The following is a 19,530-nucleotide window of genomic DNA, read 5'->3' as shown; positions in this document are numbered from 1 at the left end:
GAGATCCTTAGTTTATATGCCGCTAGCGCGGACAGGGCATCCTCCTCCCTGTGTGTGTGATTGGAAAATGGGTGGGGGACAGTCTAAGGATTCCCTCTCACCCCCTAAGGGTACCCCAGCTTATTTTATGTACGTACATTATGGTCCATCAACCTGCAGGTATTTAGAGAATTGGAATCATTACACGCGTGAAAATTCATCTAAACAATGCCCACTAGAAGGTACCTTCAATCTAGAGAAGATCATACATCTCAGAGGAGTTTTTAATCACCAAAAAAGAAAGCCTCTGACACACAATGGGAGCAATTTGTCTATTGAGGAAAGGAACGGGTTAATTTGAAATTCAGCTTGGTCCAGAGATAAAGAGAAAGTTAATCTGCGTTCAAGGTCAAGAATCAATGCAGACCAGGCTAAGTACAAAGAAAAACTACTTTCGGCCCCAGCTGGCTGTGAAAAAATATAGACATAGTCAAACCAAAGGCAATACAAGTTACAGTGCTGAGATTACATTTGCAAAGCTTAACTGTCCAGTGAGATCCAACAGTCTGCCTTTGCGACCCTGGAGCCGGCGTGGTTTGGGGACGCTGAAGAAGCCACAGGCAGCCGGCCTGGACTGGAATCACTGAAAAGACGCCCCAGGAGACTTCAGGGTGTAAAAGAACTGCCCTCCCAAGAGAGGAAGCAAGTTGGAGATTGCACAGCACCTTCTCTCAACGTTATACACAGACGTGGCCAGTCTGGACATACGTGTGTGAGTATGAAAGTGTGCCTACTCTCAGCCGCAGTAAGTCTGAGAACCGGAGAGGGATTTAGCATTCCTCTCTCCACCCCGGTTGACCGGGAAGGGTGTCAGGTGGATCTACCCCAGTCGTAGCAGGACTGGGCAATAGAGAAGTTGGAGTAATAGGAAGAGTTGTGTACTTGATAACTAGAATTGAGCAATTAAAAGCATAGATCATGAACCAGGCAGCAACTCAAACCTATGCCCAGGGCAAGTTGCAAGCCTTGAGACAGGACTTCCAGGCAGAAAAGGAAGCACTGGCTAAGCAAGTACCGGTCCTTCAGGGACTTGTCAGAATTTAACCATTTGTGTTTGCATATGCTGTAACAGCAGTGTGTTTGCCACAAGAGAAAATTGAATAGTTAAACGCCAATGGGCCCTGCGTTTTGCCCAAGTGGCAAGCCTCACGAGGGAGGACTCGGGTAGCCTTGTGAGTAAGAATGTTTAAGAGAAGAGACCAGGAAGGGTGGGGGCTAGTTGAGAAGCCCACCCTCCTATCTAAATTGGTAGTGAAAAAGCCGGTGCCCATGGAAGGGACGGTTCAGCGAGAAAAGCAGGATTGGGCCCAAGCGGGCAGGCAATAGATAGAGAGATTGGAAAACAGGTTGGAAACTTTGAGGGCATAGTGGAAGGAAAGGAGTAAGTAATTATAAGCATGGGGATTTCAAATCCCCAGGATAATAATTGGAATGGTAAAATCTGAGTTGAGTTGGGTGTCGTTTTGGGAGACAAGCAAGTGATTTAAGAAAAGAGAGTGAAAAGTTAACTCTGTAGTTGCTAGAGGGAATCAAGCAGTGAAACTTGGTAGGAATGTCTGTAAGTAATTCAGGCAAGAGGTTATTTAAGTGGAATTATTCGACTATGAATACGTTAGTCTAATTTGCTGAAGAACACTCCTGCTGTATACAATCTGTGTTTTATAAGTTTGAGATGAATTGGTATTGTTTAAAGTTGCAAAAACCGAAAATACTTTTGCCAGACACAGGAAACTAGTGTTGTTTAATACGGTGTTTAGCATTTAATCCTTAAGGTGACTTAATGCTTTACAAGATTTAAAATGTTTTAACTAAAGACCAAAGGTTGTGGCTGCAGCAGGGTAGTCAAAGCCAGGAGAATAAAAGATTTGAATTTGTTTTTGGGTAACAAAATAGCAGATAAAAGATCTGGTAAAAAGATAGAGAAGGACAGTGCCCCTGGCTCTGTGTGGTCGAGCTGTCACTTTACTAGGGGTGCATGGAGATTTTGTAAGCACAAAAGAAACAGTTACACCTTGTGTAGAAATTGATGTGGCTAGTGTTATGGAAATTGAATTGTGGAGAGGATGTGCATTTTCCCCAGAACATGTGCAGTGTATATTGTAGCAGAGGTAAAAGAAATGCAAACCTACCAGTATAGGTTGTGTTGTCTTTTTCAGATCACTGGGTGTTTGAAAGCAGGAGCTAGAAGTAAAAGGCAATCAAAAGTCTGGGAAAGTTAATTGTGTCCCTTTTAAAGTAAGAATCTTTAAGCTGTGGATAGCTTTGGATCTGGAAGCAAGCCAGAAAGCATCTGTATTAATGCAATTTTCTAACTAATAAGGTAGAAGCCACTGAAACCTGGGCTGCCTATGAAACAAATACAAGGAAATATGGGGTAATTCCTCTGTTTTGTCTAAAATCAACAAGAGTATGTGTATATAAAGGAAATATTTTAAGCAATGACTGACTACCCAGAAGGGGTAGACCTCTGTTCTTTTGTCTTTCAGATCATCAGAGAAAACGGATGCCAGCTGAACAGCATTCAATGTACCATGCATTTACTGGTACAATAGGAATTATTTTTGTGTTCTTTGTCCTGTCTTGTGGTGTTTGTCTTGTGGCCAGAATTGTTGGGTTTAATAATTTCATAAGACAGTCTAGTTCAAAATTAAATAGAAGGGTTAAATCAAAAAAAGCAGATACTTGTTTTATTCAACTTGGAATACAAAAAGTGTTTGGATAAATCAGGAAAATGTGATATACTAAAGTCTAATACAGTTGCTTAAGTAAGAAAAAGAAACTTCATTGGCCAGATTTTTAATTGAAAAAATTGTTGTTAAAATTTGCATACCAACAGTCTTTGGAAGCAAGGACATGGAAGGTTAACCCACTCCCCATATTGCCCATGGGATCCTTCTGGCTACCTCAGATTTCTAGCCAGAGGGCTGGGGAGGGAGGAAAGCTATTGGACACCTGAGGTTGTACCGAGTGAACTCCTCAAAAGTGGGTGTGCTTGTCCTGGTTTGTTCCTCCAAAGCTCTGTAATAAAGTTATTTTACTGGAAGGGTGTACATGGCATACATTGAATAAGACGACTAATGTACTGTATAATGGCAATGTGTATGTGTTCATTGTTGGGAAAAGGTGTATGAGTGAAGAGTGGACGTTTCCTTTGTAGGTTAAAAGAAGCCAAGAAGGGGAGAAGGAAAAAGAACAGAATGAGTTAGGAGAAGGAAAAAAATAGCTAGCAAGCTCAGTCCAAAGATAAGACGTTGGCCCCATCCAAGGATACTACCCACAGCTAAGACTTGGCTGACAGCCAAGAAAAGGGGGGGCCTGAATGTGCCCAACAACTATGATATCTGCAAAACACTGCCAGGCATTAATGAAATGTGTTAGGTTTCTTTTCTCACAGATAAAAGAAGTGCTACCCAAAGACCCTAGCAGCCCTGCCATTCATTGAAACAAGGAGACTGAGTCTATGTAAAGTCCATCAACGAAAGACTGCTTTGGCTCCATGCTGGAAAGGCCCTTTCCAAGTCCTGTTAACCACCAACACCGCTGTGAAGTGCCAAGGACTGCCCACCTGGAACCATGCTTCTTACTGCAAAAAGACCCCTCCACCTGGAGAGGATTCTCCAGCTGCTGATCAGCCTATTTCTCCTGCTAGCTCTGCTGTGCCTCCTGGACAGCAGGGAAGGAGGACAAGGTGAAGTGCTAGTAACCTCTCCTTTGTCCTCTGACAGATCTACAATGCCTTTGAATTCTTTTACAGGAATCACACCAGTACAGGGTGAAGTGCTAGTAACCTCTCCCCTGCACTATGGTGAATCACAACTGCTTTTGAAGAAGAAAAGAAGAAACACTCGCTCTGCTGAAACCACCAAAGTCCAGGAATTCCTGACTACAAAAGACATTAAGAACTGGCCCTGGTGGAGAAGACGGAGCATCGTTTATTGGCAAGGAGGGAACTGTGGGGACCGTTCCTGGGAATGCGGGGTCCAGTGGTGGGGTGGATTCTTTCCAGGGGCAGGACTTTGTGCTTATGGACAGGTACCTTCAGGATGCACTGCCCTTCCTAATTGGCTTTCAGAAGATGAATATCAAAACCGCCTTGCCACCACTAGGACTACACCCACTAGTCCCTTGACCCCTGCCACCACCACTGTAACTTACCCAGATACAAACCGTACTGTATATTCCAATGAAACCCATTGGCCAAGGCTTTCACATCTTAGTGATTTACTGAAATTTTGTTCAGAGAAATTATTCTTTAAAGTTCAGGATAATGTATATGAGCAAACAATTGAATGGAAAACAAATGGATCAGTAGAGATAGAAATACATGATATCACTACCAGCGAACCCCAAGAATTAATAATTGCAATTGATGGGTTCTATAGTGAAGTAGATATGATGGTTGTTCCTGGAACTTGTACTGTGTTAAATGAGAGAGGCCCTTATTGTTATTTGGTCACCCAATTAGTGAATAATCAGACAAATACCCAAATTGTTCACAGGGGGCTGCCATTAGATTAGCACAACAGAGGGCTTGGGTTATTTCCTCTAGAAAGAAGAGAGACTTGACCGGATCCCTGTGGGATGGGGCCAATAGTGCAGCAGCAGTGTGGAATATTTTTAAGAACCAGGAACATGATGAGAAATTGGGCCAACTAGAGAAGGCCATTGGCCTTGTTTCTGGAGCACAACTAACCCAGGTACAGGCTGGAGTTGGTGAGTTACATGTTATTTCCGCCCTTAGTTCTATGACCCAGAAGTTGCTAAGAGAGATGGTACTGAATATCACTGAGGCTGGGAAGGCATTGCAGTGGGATCTAGCATGTTCAGAGACTCAGGATTTCCTGAATGACCAGCTGATGTCCATTCGGAATGATCTAGAACATCAGGCTTGGCCCACTGCCCTTACAGACACATCAGGAGTACCATCTGATCTGTGGCCATGGAGACTTACTTGGAAACTTTCTGGATGGAAGTGCGGACGTTCTCAGTGCTCCTTCCAAGCATATGGACCGGTAAAGGGGGTGTGGGCTCCTACATACCGTATCCTGCCGGGTCCATGGGGAGGATGCATGTGGGATTGGATAATTCACCGAGACATCTGGGAAATTAGACCACCTGATATGCCCAATCGATTTTTAGTCAGTGCTCCTGGGATTACACCTCACATTTGGATGGGGTTAGGAAGTCAGTGGACATTTTGGCCATTAGAACCCCACAGCTTCAGTGTAACCGTAAACTGGAGCCAGGAGAAGTTGTCACTGTTTATGACTACGTTTGCTGGGAGGGTAGGGGACAAGGAACTACCCTGACAGGACACTTACTTTTTCAAGCTAACGATAGCTGTGTGTATGTTAATGACACCACATTACAAGACATACATTTTAATCTCACTACCACTGCAGGCAATCATATTATTTACTGGCCTGCAGATAGAGCTTTCCAAGTAGCCCTTAGGTTCCAGATACCCTTTAATTGGACTAGTTTAGTACCTGATAGATTTCAGAATTTGTTTTCACTGTTACCAGAGATTCAGAAAATCTCTGAAGTACAAGGGCAAATTCACATGCTTCAAAACATATATCAAGTTGAAAAGTATGCCTTTCAGACTGCTTATAGAGTATCCACTTTATGTACTAAGTATAATGTATTGTGCTTTGTAACTAAGGCTGTACAACAACCCCATTATAGTTTTGCTATGGGAATGTTATTGCTTGTATTGTTATTAGTTAGTTTAGGATTATGTTATTGTTGTTGTAAAAGACGTAATAATAGTAATACCTTTCATGTTCATGCTAATCATGCATTGTCATTACATCCAATCAGAACCGCTAACATTGAAACATCTGATATAGAATCTGAAGTCCAGGACTTGATGCAAATAGAGGTTTGAGAATGTTTGTTGTACTAGAAGTACAAAAGGGGGGGTTGTGGAAGCAGAAAAAGAACTGTCAGAAAAGAACTGCAATGCATGACAGTTTGTTAGCAAGAGTCAGGCTAACTGTAACCCTAATAACGCGAGATTTGTAGAAGCGAGGATTGTGTGAGGCGGGTGAGAAAGTACTGTGTGAGAAGTTATTGTGACCTTGTATAGATAAGGTGTAGAAGACCTTGTGTAGATAAGGTATAGGAAATATTGTATGTTGGCAAGAGTCAAAACAATTAAGAAATAAGATATCAAGATGGCTTATGTATAACAAAATGCAGCTGTCCCTCATTATTTTCTGTAATGAAAGGTATAAATGCTTGTTGTAATTAGGTATCAGTGAGAGAGACCTGCTTGGCTCTCTCCCTCTGCACAATTGTGAGAGTGAATAAAGCTTCTGACTTGCTGTACCCAAACAAAAAGTGAGAACTCAGTTTTTCTCCGACAAAGGTAAAGTGTAACCCACACACCTCCTGCGTGTGGTGTTCTGTCCCATCAAGTGGCATTGAGACCACTGAAAGAGAGCGAGAGAGAGAGTTAAACGAGTCTGCTGTACAGCCTTAGCTAAGAAACAGTTGGCTTTTAGCTCATGCTGTAGAGGCTCATGCACTAAGCTCCAGAGACCGCAGGTTTGATCCTGCCTGCTGACAACCAGGGTCTGTCGGTGTTACAAAAGCACATGTAGCAAGCAGAAAAAGGGGAACTCCAAATACTCTTCAAATGTATCACAACATAGCACTGCAAACAGGACTGTCAGCTTATGACCTTAAAAAAGCATCTAAATGCATGGGAACAAAAGCTAGGCTTAAAGTTGAAAAGACAATTTATGGTAGTAACTGGTCAAAAGTTTTAAATCAGTGAAAGAAATGAAGGTTTATGTATTAACAAATCAATGAGTCTACTGCCATTACCCGGATCAAAGGTGATCACTCCAGCCCCTATCCTGCAAGCTGTTCATGAAGGCAGATATCTGCACCTTTCAGCATTCCCCTGACTTCAACGGGGCTGTATACAGGTTCAGGGCTCTGTCCATGCAGAGCAATTGGTTGGATTGAGACCAAAATTAGTATCTCAAATATCATCATGCAGTGAAACAACCATGCACAAGCAGACACACGTGTGTGCACACATGCTCAAAGAAGGGTTGCCTCACACACCTCATCACAATTTAAAATTAAAGAGGCTTTTAAGGATTTACTGTAGTTAGCAGGGCTCATTTTAACTAAGGATGTAAACACTGTGTAGAGTGGCTGTTTCTGATTCTTCCTCCTCCCCTTTGTCATGCCTCTTCTACTGCACTGAGCTGAGTGCCTGCATTGCAATCTTGGAGGAACTACAGTAGCGGAGATAAGCTGCTTTTCCTCTTGACAAGTCACCTCTGCCTTGCTGATCTTGTGCCCCTTCTCTACAGTGTACCACCAACAGGAGCATCTAGCCCTTTGCTTTGGTCAGTTTGATGAAGACCCTTCCAATGCCTTAGCAGTGTTTGTAGTTAACATCAGTGTGCAATACAAATATATGTTTTATCACACTTAGGTTTTAAGGTTCTTTGAGGAAGAAGAGTCAATGGCTTGAAGGACGTTTCTTTTAAAATCGATCTTCCAACTCCCATAACGGACTATAAAAAAAAAGACTTCCTCAGTGAATGGGATCTTATCGCCTTGTGGATGGATGTGTTATTTGTTATAGATAGTTAATGGGGTCCAACCCTAAGAAATTAACAAGTTATTTTAATTAGTTCGTTAGCTGCTTATAGAGTGCCAATTGCCATGACATCTGGACACACTGCAGTCAATTTAAAATCAACAAATATAAATCACCCAAGTAGGTAACTCAGTAAAATTATATACAAACCAGGCCTCATTGTGATGGTAATTTATTAAAAGCCCGTGTAAACAGGTGAGCCCATTGATTTTGGTTTAATGTAGGTTAATTGAGCTGAGAAGTTTGCTTTCTTGGGGAGAGGTGTGGCTTTTTTCTTAAGGTCTATCTTGGCCTCTCAAATTGTCTTTTCAAGGAAACTGTGAGGAATTTAGGATTTGCCAAAGTGGTGTGACTGCTCAACATTCTATCCATGTATACTACACCCACAGATGAAAGGCTAGAGAATATAGCCGGGCCCTTAGCTTATCGGGATTTCACAGCTGTAACAAACACCATGGAATTCAGGGTTGTCTGCAGGAATTAGTTAAAAACTGACAGTAACACTGAGCTGCTTCTTTTCCCTCTCCTCTTCCCCTTCTTTTGGAATTGCTGGTTAATACTCATGACACATGTTAATGTGCATTCAGAAGGGACTTCGAAGGGGATAAGTTGGGGGAGTGGAGGGAGGAGAAAGGAAGATTAAAGAGGAGGGTAGGTAAAGCAACAGATTGTGAGCAAGAGAGGGAGAGAAATGGAGGGTAAAGGAAAGAGGTATAAACAGGGACAGGAAGAGAAACAATAGGAGGGTGGAGGACAAGGAACAGGTGGAGGAGGAAAGGGAAAGAGACAATTAGGGAGAGGGAAAAGATTGTATATGAACAGCAGCCTTGTTCAGGTAGGAAACTTGAAGGAAGGTGTCAGTTCATTTGCAACCAAAGATGTTTTATCCTCAGAACATGCGACTTTCCCTCAACTAGTTATTTTCATGTCCTATTTCTGATGATTCATACATGTGGTTGTTTAATTATTTACTTTACATGAGAGTAATGGCTGATTATTACAAGGGGATAGATAGAAGAGTACCTACTTAGCTTTCTCTTTTATTGTTATAAGTGCTTGGCACAGGGTGTAGCCCTCCCTCACCAGCAGCAGGAGGAGCTCACAGAACTAGCAAAGACCCCTCCTTCTCTTTCCAGGGTGTAAACAGGTAAAAATCAAACTTTTTGCCTTTCTGGTGAAAGAACCAGATCCAAATGAAGGTTCTGTCCTATCTAGGGTGTAAGCAGGGCTGTGCAGTCTGCTCTAAGGATGATTTTAGGCTTTCTCCAACCAATGTGCCCCTCCTTTATTACACGCCCTTTTATACATGTCATTTGGACTATTCAGTTTAACAAGCTCCAAGTGTATTTGCTCTCCAGCTCTTTTCCCCTGCTGGTTGTGTTTCCAAACTTCTGCAGACCAGGCAGGGAATGCTGGGCCTATCTAGGCAATGCTCAGTCACACAAGGTAAAAAGCAGCAGTCCGACAAGGGTCAAAGGCTTTCTGAGTGGCACCCTAGAGGCGTTCATTGAGATACCCCTATTGTAACATGTTTCTTCATGCTATCATTCTGTATCCTGTATTTCTATTATCCATTTAATAGACATTTCTGATATGCCCACCACCATAGCATCAAGGTAGTTTTTGTTACCTTGCTGCTGACTGTCTCCTTGTGGCCACTACTTGTTGCTGCTATTTGTTATGTGTCTCCCTACCCTCTCCAATACACACTGTCCTTATCCTGAAGACATGCCTCTGAGAGGAGTATAAGAGATTGAAGTCAAATATTCCCTTTTTGCAATGTCCCTATGAGAGAAGAATGGATTTTCTTGCAGGTTTCTGCCAAGCAAAGCTCTTATTGTTATACACGCAAAATGGCATCTGATTGAATACGTTTACTTGTTGCAATATTCAAAAACAATAAAAGTGAAGGAAAGAAGAAATAAATAAAGACGTTTAAAAGCAAAATAAACCAGAAAATGAGAAATGCCACTGAAAATTAACTGTTAAATTTGTCCACAAATTGCTTGTTGTTTTCTTTACCTGGTTTTCCCAGAGTAATTTATATTGGAGCTGTTTTATGCATTGACATCCTGTCTAAACAAACATTCCAAGTTATTCTTCCATTAACCAAGTGGGTGGACTGGGTTAGGTAGTGAGTATTTAGAGGATTAGAAATGAAACAACAAATTTGATTATTTTCTACTTTTTTCCCCCCTCTCTCCATTTAGGATGATTTTTAAGTGACTTTAGTGCTCACAAAAGAGGCCAAATTGACAGTCCTGGAGAGTGAAGTCATGTATCCCCAGATCAGGGAAAGGACAGGCAGTGGCAGTGTAAGCTTCCAAACTCATATTGCCTCAGGCCATGTGCTTTAATTCTGACCTGGATGGGCAACACATAGGGGTGAGAAGCTAGTTTGTCTCTATGCCCATTCCACTCTTGGCCTCTTTGCTGAAACTGCCAACACGAATGCCAATTTTAGTTGTGATTAGGCTACCTGTCTGAAAGGAACTGGACTGAAATCACCAACTCAGTGCACATAGGTCCCTGAACAGCTGTCAACTAGAAACAACTTTCCCTAGCTGCTGACCTAGGCTAGCTTCAAATTGCTGATCTAGAAATTAAGGAGTCTGAGTCACACAGACCCACTCAAAACAACAGACTGACAATTCTGAGGCACAGCTTAATTGGGAGAGGGGGAGGGAGAGTCTGAGCCTGATTCTGATCTCACTTGCCCTGGCAAAAAGTGGGAACATCTCCAGTTAAATAAATAGAGTTACACTGGTTTAAAACCAGCTGATTTCCCCAAATATCCATTACATGTTCTTTAAAATAAAAGTCACCCTTTCCTCACCCATTCTTTCCCATTTGGTGGTAATAGAAAGGCTGCTATTAATTCACCTGAGAAAGGGAAATTAGTGAATCTCAAGATATTATTGAGAAAGCTTGCACTGTTTTTCTGAATAAAGCCTATAGTAAAATAATAGCCCACTTTCAGAATTTGGTCACTTGGATATTATTGATTTATAAAACCTTGATGACATTTGTATGAATTGGAAATTTAACAGTCACTGAAAAATCCTTTTAAAATAAAAGTCTATTAATTCACTTATGGATCAATTTCACAATTATGCCTCTAGGAATAAAATCTAATTATACAGTTTTGCAACTACAGTATCATATACACATTCATGTTCAGAAGGACATAATCCTCCAAGGAATAATCTTGAGTGTAATCTTAGTAACAGCTAGCATATATAGTATTACATGATAGCATTCTGGTCATGGCAAGAAGTACAACTGGAACTAAGGAAAGCTTCAATTCTTGCATTATAAATCTCCTAATCATATATATGGTATGCAATATGCACAATGTGCCAAAAATATCTTCATTTCTACAGTAGACAAAAAAAAGCAGAAAAGAACAGGAGCATAATTAGCATGTTAATCATGAAAGAACTCCAAGTAGTGCTGTAGTAAATAAAATAAGACAAGAGTATAAAACCGTCTACAATGCATTAACCTTTCTAGTGCTTTATTAGATCAGTGCAATAGAGACCTCTCTGTAAGAACTGGGGTCTATGCCTCCCCTTTAAAAGAATGCAGAATGATTCAGACCTGTTAAATATTTTCCCACTCCCCTTTTTCGGTGTGTGTCTGTGTATATACACAGCTACCCCACCCGCACTCCCCACACACACTTAGGGGCTTGTTTACCTGAGAGGTTTAAACTGGGTTGAGTCATTCTGCTTTGAAAATGCTTGCGTACACAACACAATCCAGCACAGCACACTAACTCCGCATTTATCACAAACTCTGGAGTTCTCTTGCAAAGTGGGCTATGTTTGCTGCAAATTGCATTAGTTCAGTCTCTTGTCTGTGCACACAATGCTGCGGCATACCACTTTGGGATACCTCCAACTGCTTTCCCACACTGCTTTGCAGGCGACTGCTACTGACCTGTCTGAAACTGACTTATGTGCCCCCTCCCCAGCTCTAGTGTCAAGTTGCTAGGATGTCCCCTCCCCTGTTTAAAAGCTGACATGGGGCCAGATTTTGCCCACTTGCTCCTGGATTCCAGCAGACCAGCAAAACTGCAATACTACTACAGACGCCTCACATGACTCATGCAGCTGCTTGGATCTCACCACCCTCTGGAATGAAGCTTCAGTGCAGGAAGCTATTGTGGCCAGCCACCAGAATAAAGATCTGTTTGTGGACACTGCAAAGCAGATGTCCGAGATGCTGAACAGTACCGATCACGCAGCTCAGGACCACTGACCTTAAAACCAGGGATGACAGGAAACAGTCCAGCAGGGGACATGTAACCTGTCCATTTTTTGAGGAAATGGATAGGATTTTGCGCACCTACACACCCACCCAACTCGAAAGCTTGAAGCTGTTACCTGCTCTCTTCCCCTTCTCCCCATCCCCCCCCAAGGACAACCAGCAAGGCTCATTGAACAATGAGCATGAGGAGACCAACGAGGAGCTGACCCTGAGAACCAGGCTCTCTTAGGGACTCCGGACTTTGACTCCAGACAAGTAGAAAGCCAACCTGATTCCTGCCCTACAGCATCTCAGAGCCCAAGTCCCAATCAGAAACCCAGGCTGGGACTCAAGAAGCAGATCCTCTGGAAAGAACTTCAGCATGTGAGTTCCTACCTTTACGATGTACCGTTATTGTGCTGTGCAGCCATGTTAGCTTTAGTGACTGGTGCCTCATGGCCACAGCAACTTCAGGTGGATGTGAGCTAGGAGCCTTTCTGAGTCTCCAGCTCCTCCCTCCTTTAGCTCATGCTTATGCCCCTTCTCCCCACCCACTCATACATATGCATTTCCAAGAGGACAGCTGCTTCACCCGGGTAATTGGCTAAGGCCCTGACCATCAGCTGTTTTCATGCCCATGCCATAGAGGGCAAATGCCCATCCACCTATTTTCCTTTCCCCTCCCTTATCTCTCCTGCCTGTTGAACACCCTTCTTCTCTCCCCTCCCCCCCAAGCCTTTGTTCACCAACTCAAAATGGTAGCCAGCAGCATGGTGTAGTGGCAGCCTCTACCCCACTACTCTCCCATAGCAGGTTTGAATAATGAAAACATTCATTTGTGCAAAACTGAACAGTTTATTGAGACAGTGGTTACAGGAAAAAAGTTTGGTTAGTGTTCTCAGTTTACATGAGGTAGATATGGGCATTGTGTGCCTGTAAAGGTACAAAGAGTACAGCTCCCTTCTGAGGTATAAATGCCCCGTAGCATGCGTTTTTACAGGAAAAGAACTGACAATCATTGCAGAACCCTATCTATTTTTCTCTGCACTTTCTCCAGGTTTTCAGGGAACGTAAAGCAGAATCTCAGACTAAGATATTGCTCATTTTTTGTCCGGACAGTCTGCAGGATAGCCACATGGTGATTTCCCCCCAGTATAATTTGCAGCACCCACTCCTGCAGCATTTCTCGGGTCACCATCTTGGTGAATAACTTCACAGCATAGCTCACTGGTCTGCCCTTTGCTTTTTTGAATAAGGCCATTCTCTGCCTCCTACTCACCTGCCTCAATGTGATGTCATTGAGATTCAAGACAGCCTAAAGGGGATGCAGACGGGATTACTACCCAGCTTGCCCCCTTAACCTCTCTAACACCATAAAAGTGCCTCCAAGGCCCAACAAACTGCAAAGCCAGACCGGGAACATAATTTCCACCCTACCCCAGCCTCCCAGGCACAATGGCAAAGCAAACACCATCATCTGCACAGACATAATCCCAAGGCACCCAGCAGCCTGCTCATGTGCACACCTCTTACTATTTCTGAGGTTCCTCCAAGACTGGGAAGAATTTCAGGGAGATAAAATCACACAGGCATATAAAAAAAACTGCTCTCAAGGCTTGTCTGGAATATGAACTATAATGGGCTGTGCTTTTTCACACTCCCAGAGCCCTGGCACCTGCAACGGCCAAACCCTCAAGCACAGGGTGTAGACTCACTTGTGACTTTAATTAAAACAGCAGTGAAGCCAACGTAGGATAGAACAAAACTAAAAAGGGCGAGGGGTAAAGATTTCTTTACAGTTGCTAATTAATAGATAATTTTTAAATGTATTGTTCCATGCTAAAATTGTTGTTTTATTATTGGTTCAGTTAAAACTATTTGTTTGTTCCATACCTGATTGCTGTTGAATAATAAAAACCATTTAAAATTCTTTCAGAATGAGTCATTAATATAGAAAATCCTTAAAACTCAAATAATTCATAGGGTTTCACAAAAGCATACAGGTAGAGACACAAGATAAAATAAGGATTACTACAGCATCCCACTCCCACCACCCATAAACAAGACTTCACTGTTCACAGTCCATCCCAACCCCCTCCATTCCAAGGGTAACGGCTGGATGTACAGCTGCACATTTTCAGGCCTGAGGCTCAAAATAAGAACAACAGGCATCTGTGACAATATTGTCCCAGCAGTTTTAATTTTCTGTGGGATGTCTTGCTGGCTGCTCGAACCATCGAGCAAGTCTCTGCACCTTATCTTCCCACCCGTCAGTAAAGGCTTTCACCTTGTTCTCACAGATATTGTGCAGAATACACCACGTTGCTATAATGGTTGGCACTTTTTTCCTGCTATTTCCAACTTGTTTCACAAACAGCACCACCTTCCTTTCAATGGCCAAATACACGCTCCACTACCATTCTGCAACTACTGAGCGAGTAGTTAAAAGTTCCTTTCTTCTGGCCAAGTGGTATGCAAATGGCTCCATTATCCTGGGAAGCAAATAAGCCAGGTTTCCCAGGATAACTGGAGCAACCTCCACACCATTAATGTTCATTGTGATCCTTTCTCCATTAATGTATATTGAGCTGAGTTCCAGAAGATCCTAGCACCCTGGACCCTTCCTTGCATTTATGTCTGTAAACCTGCAATGGTGGTCAACCAGTCCTTGGAACATCATGGAAAAATAACCCTTTCTGATCATAAATTCTCCGCCCTGGTAGTGGTGCGGGGAAGGGACTAATTATAAGCACATGGGTCCCATCAACTGCCCCAATACAGTTTGGGAACACCTATGCATTGCAAAGCCCTCAATAATCTCCCAAGCATTACTAAGATTTATAATCCAGAGCAACAATACCTTTTCTATGGCATGACACACATGCATGATAATGGCTCCAACAGTCGATCTCTCCAGGCTGAATTGGTTGGCTGTGGATCAGTAGCATTTGGGAATGGCCACATTCCAGATGGCCACAGTGACCCGCTTCTCTATGAATATGCAGCACAGCATGTTGGTATGCTGTTGCTGCAGCTCCAGGGTCAGTTCAGCACATCTCAAAAATGCTAAAATTCTCACCACTGCTAGTCAATCTAGGTCTGCAGAACAATCTTTTCCCACCAAGCCACGCTGTTTCCTGAGCCCAGAAACAGCGCTGCACAGTGTGAAGCTGCTCCAAGAACCGATCCTCCACTTGTAGTATCAACCACTTGGTGTCCTCCTTTTCTTCACCATCCTCATCCTGCTTCCTCCACTGCTGAATCTCCTCTTGTGCTGGTGGAGCTGCTGCTGACACCCTATAATCTGCTCAGTGGTGCAATGGGCAAAGTCCTCAGTCAAATTTGTCCAGCTTTGAGTGCTGAAATACAGCCCAAGCAGCCTCTGTGTATTTGCGACTGGCACAGACTATTGTTGGATCCAAGTTGGCCAACAGCTATTTGAAAATGGTGCTAGCCTACCCAGAAAGCCAATAGGGGGTGGATACCAAAGAAACATGGAATTTTTTAACAATTTGAACCTGCCTCATTTCTGCTTTGCATCCCACCATTAGCAAAAAAAAATCTCATTCCAGGATGCACACTCTCAGCAGTGAATCAAAGGACCCAAGGATACCCTCCAAGAATGCCACACCCTTAGCACACAAAAAGCCACCACCATGTCTGCACTCAATGAACACTAAATGACAGAGCAGGTGTGCCATGTGCACACTATTGGTGCAACTTGCATACTGCACAGTACCTGACATATCTAAAAGCTTCAGATGGAACTGGCCACGCAGGCAAGCCCTTAGACTGAAAGCTCTTTGGGACAGGGACTATCTTTTTATTCTGCATTTGTACAGCGATAGCACTATAGGGTCCTGCTCCATGGCTAGGGCTCCTAGGTGCTATGGTAATACAGATGCTAAATAATAAAAATATGCACAACACACACTTTCGTTGACCTTGTCCAAAATCAGATAAGAAGAGAAGATTCTGAATACAATCACATGGATGCGCAAGATTTCATTAGCAGTTTTCAAGCATACAAAGATGATTAGCCAAAAACACAGTATATCACTGAACTTGTCAGTAAATTCAGTTTTCACACACTATCGGAATTTCTTCTGTAGACATGCAGCTTTATATTAACTCTGATGAATCCCAGCTTCTTCCTTCACAATCTATCTGTCAGGAAATGCAGACACAAAGAATGAGTTATTCTGAAAAAAATACTCAAAGATTCTGGAAACAGATGATACTTCCTTTCAATCAGTTGTCACTTTCTCCTCAGGCTAAAGTGTTGTTATCATCACTACAAGCTTAACTCAGTTTGACAGAAGCTGCATCTGTGTTTGTTGGTCTTCATCTCCTCTTTTGGTTAAAGTCAGTGTGTTGAGGAGCTGCTTACTGCTACTTCATACTAATAAGAGATTGACTTTGAATTAGAACTTGCACACAATGGGTGAAATTCACCCATATCAAGAGAGCCAGCACAAGCCCCACACACCACTTAAGACCCAGTTAAGCTATTAAAAGGGCAATGAATGGGTTTTAAGAAGCGCACAGACCGTGCTGATCCTCTACACAGGGGTGAATTTCACCCAATGAAAAGATGTTAAGTCATGTTTTTCCTAGGCAGACCCTTTATGATCTATGTTATTATGAATGCTGAATAGGCCATTACCAACTTCTTGTAAATGTTAGTGGGAATGTGGCTATCTCCATATATCATGAACTGTTAGTAGCAGTACTCCTTTACTTGCTTGACTTACTCATTTCCATTCAGTAATGTTGCTGGAATACATGCTGCTTCTCAACTGTCATTCTCAGTGTCTCAGTCTGCAGTAGTTTCAGCCACTTGCATTACTACTGCTGGAAACCACAGACTCAGCAATAAGGATGTCATCAGCATACTTGAGATTACATCTCCTTCTGCCAATGTTAATACCACTATGATAACCATCAGCAGCAATACACATTATTATTTCAGTATAAATATTGAACAGATGTGACAGCCTTGTCAAACATCTTTCCTGGTGTCCAACCACTCTGTTACACCTTTTGCTGTTTTGACTATTCTAGTCTGCCCATGAGAGAGATGGCACAAGTTGACCATCTGTGCAGCAAAGCATGTTTGCAGCATATTGTGTTGGTCCATATTTATGTATAACACAACACATAGTTGATAAAATGTACCCACAATTGCTTGTTGTCTTTGTTTCTTTCATAATCATTCTGAGACTGAAATAAACAGAGCTGATTCCAATTTACCCCAGTGTAACAGAGACAAGAATTTAGCCCAGATTATCCAATTGCCTATTATAGCCCATAGCTTGTTAGCTCTGCTTCATTCTTTTTCCTAAGATGATCAACTTTCTTGAATGATAAACAGATGAGTAAAAACCATCTTGCACTTCCTATTTAACACTCTGTGCTTATTAACCTCATAAATCTTTCATTTGAACTTTATGCTGTGAGAAAAGAATATCCTGGCAATTTAATAAAAAGCAACTAAGTTCATATATTCTATTAGTGTTGTAATGCAAAAACAGCAAATGCAAAAACCGTAAGACAGGCAATAAATCTTGAAAAATATACTATTATTACTTACTCTTTTTATTACAGTGATGCCTCGTCGCCCCAACTACAATTGCCCCATTGTGTACTATACAAATATTCAGCATGAAATGGTCTTTACTGTCTTAACAACCAAGACACACAGAAGGTGGAAGGGGAAACAGAAGCACAGAAGAGTGAAGTGACTTGCCTAGACTGAAACAGCCAGAACCAGATCCCAGGCTTTCTTGGCCCCACATCAATGTCCCAGCCAATGGTCCATACTGCCACTTCTTGAACAAATGTAAGCCAAAGAAATACCAAAAGGTTGACTCAAGTGTCATTTTTGTAACTTAACCATAAAACCAGGAGTAAATAAGAATTCAGAGTACCTAGGGAAGTGTTAAATACTGTCACTTAATTCAATCTCATTGGAGCCCCTTGAGCTAGTGTAGGCAAGCTGTGTCCCAGGGTGCCCTACAAAGGGTAGGGGAAATTGGTGAAGTCCTAAAAGTTTCTTCCCCTTTAAGGGGAAATTTTTTTTCTGATTATTTTTTACTTTACAAATATCAGGAATGTGAAGTCTTGTCTTCCCTCTAGGACTCCTTGGAAGATCACACATAGGCATTACCAGCAACAACATACAAAAACAATTTTAAACCGTGTGAGTAAAAATTACTTTTCTCTCAATTACTCCGGTTTTATTCCGGCAATTCTTAGGATGCCATCATCCTACTGGTTCACAGTGTCTTCTAAGAAAATAATGGATAGACAAGACCTGGATTTTTAATGTAAAAAAAATTTAAATTAAAAGCAACAATGTACTTCTCAGGGTTTGTCAAATGAATTATACAGAAGAAAAAAATAGCAACTTTTTCTTTATAGGACACCTTTAACATGCTTTCAACTGCAGATATACAAAGAACCCGCGTTGCAAATTGTCTCTCTTTTTAAGGGGTTTCAAAAGTAGCAAAGTCATTGCCTTCTACCTTGTACCCTAAAGAACAGATGCTATATATAACGGGGGTATTAATCTGTGCTCAGACTAGGACTGTACCAAAGAGCCCCGCATCTGAGTTTTTGATCATTTTTCCTGTTGTCAAGTTGATTCAAACATAACAACATTAATTTTAATAAATATTGATCCTGAGATCCCTCAAATTCAAATGCCCCTCCCTGTCTCAGCAGTTGGGAAGTTTGCTCAGACCAGCAGGGGAATGGCTCACTCCTGGGACTGGGAGGGGACAGCTCATATCCAGACATGCTGGAGCTTAATCCCTCCTCCTGCCTCAGAATGAACATGGGAGTGTGCTTGGGAGATGGGTTTCTCTGCCTCCCATTGGCCAGTCATGGGCAGAATAGCAGAGCTGATTGGCTCTCACACCCTGCCCTCCCTCAATTTAAATCTTTCCCAGGCATCCAGGGACCATCTTGCTAGGGTTGTTGCCCCATCCTCCCTCACTGTAATTGAGGTATATTTAGCTGGCATTCTAGGATGCTGTGGGTCTGACCAACCAATTGTTTTGGGATCAGGAAGAAATTTTTTCCATTCGGTCATGCTGGCAGGGTTCCAGTGAGGTTTTTTTGCCTTCCTTGCAGCATTGAGGCAGCACACTTTACATTGAAAGGAGTAAGAATAGGAATGGTAATGTTAGGAGATAATATAAGGTTTAATTCATTGCAACTGTCCAGCATGAATAAAGATAAAAGGGCCAGCTCCCAGAGGTGAATGAGACCCAGGATTTGGCTGGTGGACCTGTTGCCTGTAAGGAGGAGAAGAGACCTAAAGTCTTTGCAGATGGAGGTCCTCAGTACTTCATGGGAGTGAGGGTGAGAGGATTCATAAGTGAGCTGAGTCCTAGGGCTAGTATGAAGAGGAGCTACCCAAGTTATTGATTAGATGGTCAGAACCCTGTAACCATGCACTAGACTCAGTTAAATGCCTGGTATATGAGAGGGTATGAGCAGATAGCACAGTTACCCCATTAAGTTTAAAAAGCTTCAGCCTGACACTTAAATACATCCCTCTGTCTGTCTTCCATTCACCTGCATGTCCTGATGAGATCAATCAACAA

This window comes from Emys orbicularis, chromosome 6, assembly GCF_028017835.1.
Source record: "Emys orbicularis isolate rEmyOrb1 chromosome 6, rEmyOrb1.hap1, whole genome shotgun sequence".
NCBI classification, from domain to species: domain Eukaryota; kingdom Metazoa; phylum Chordata; order Testudines; family Emydidae; genus Emys; species Emys orbicularis.
Note: the sequence above shows the minus strand (reverse complement) of the source record.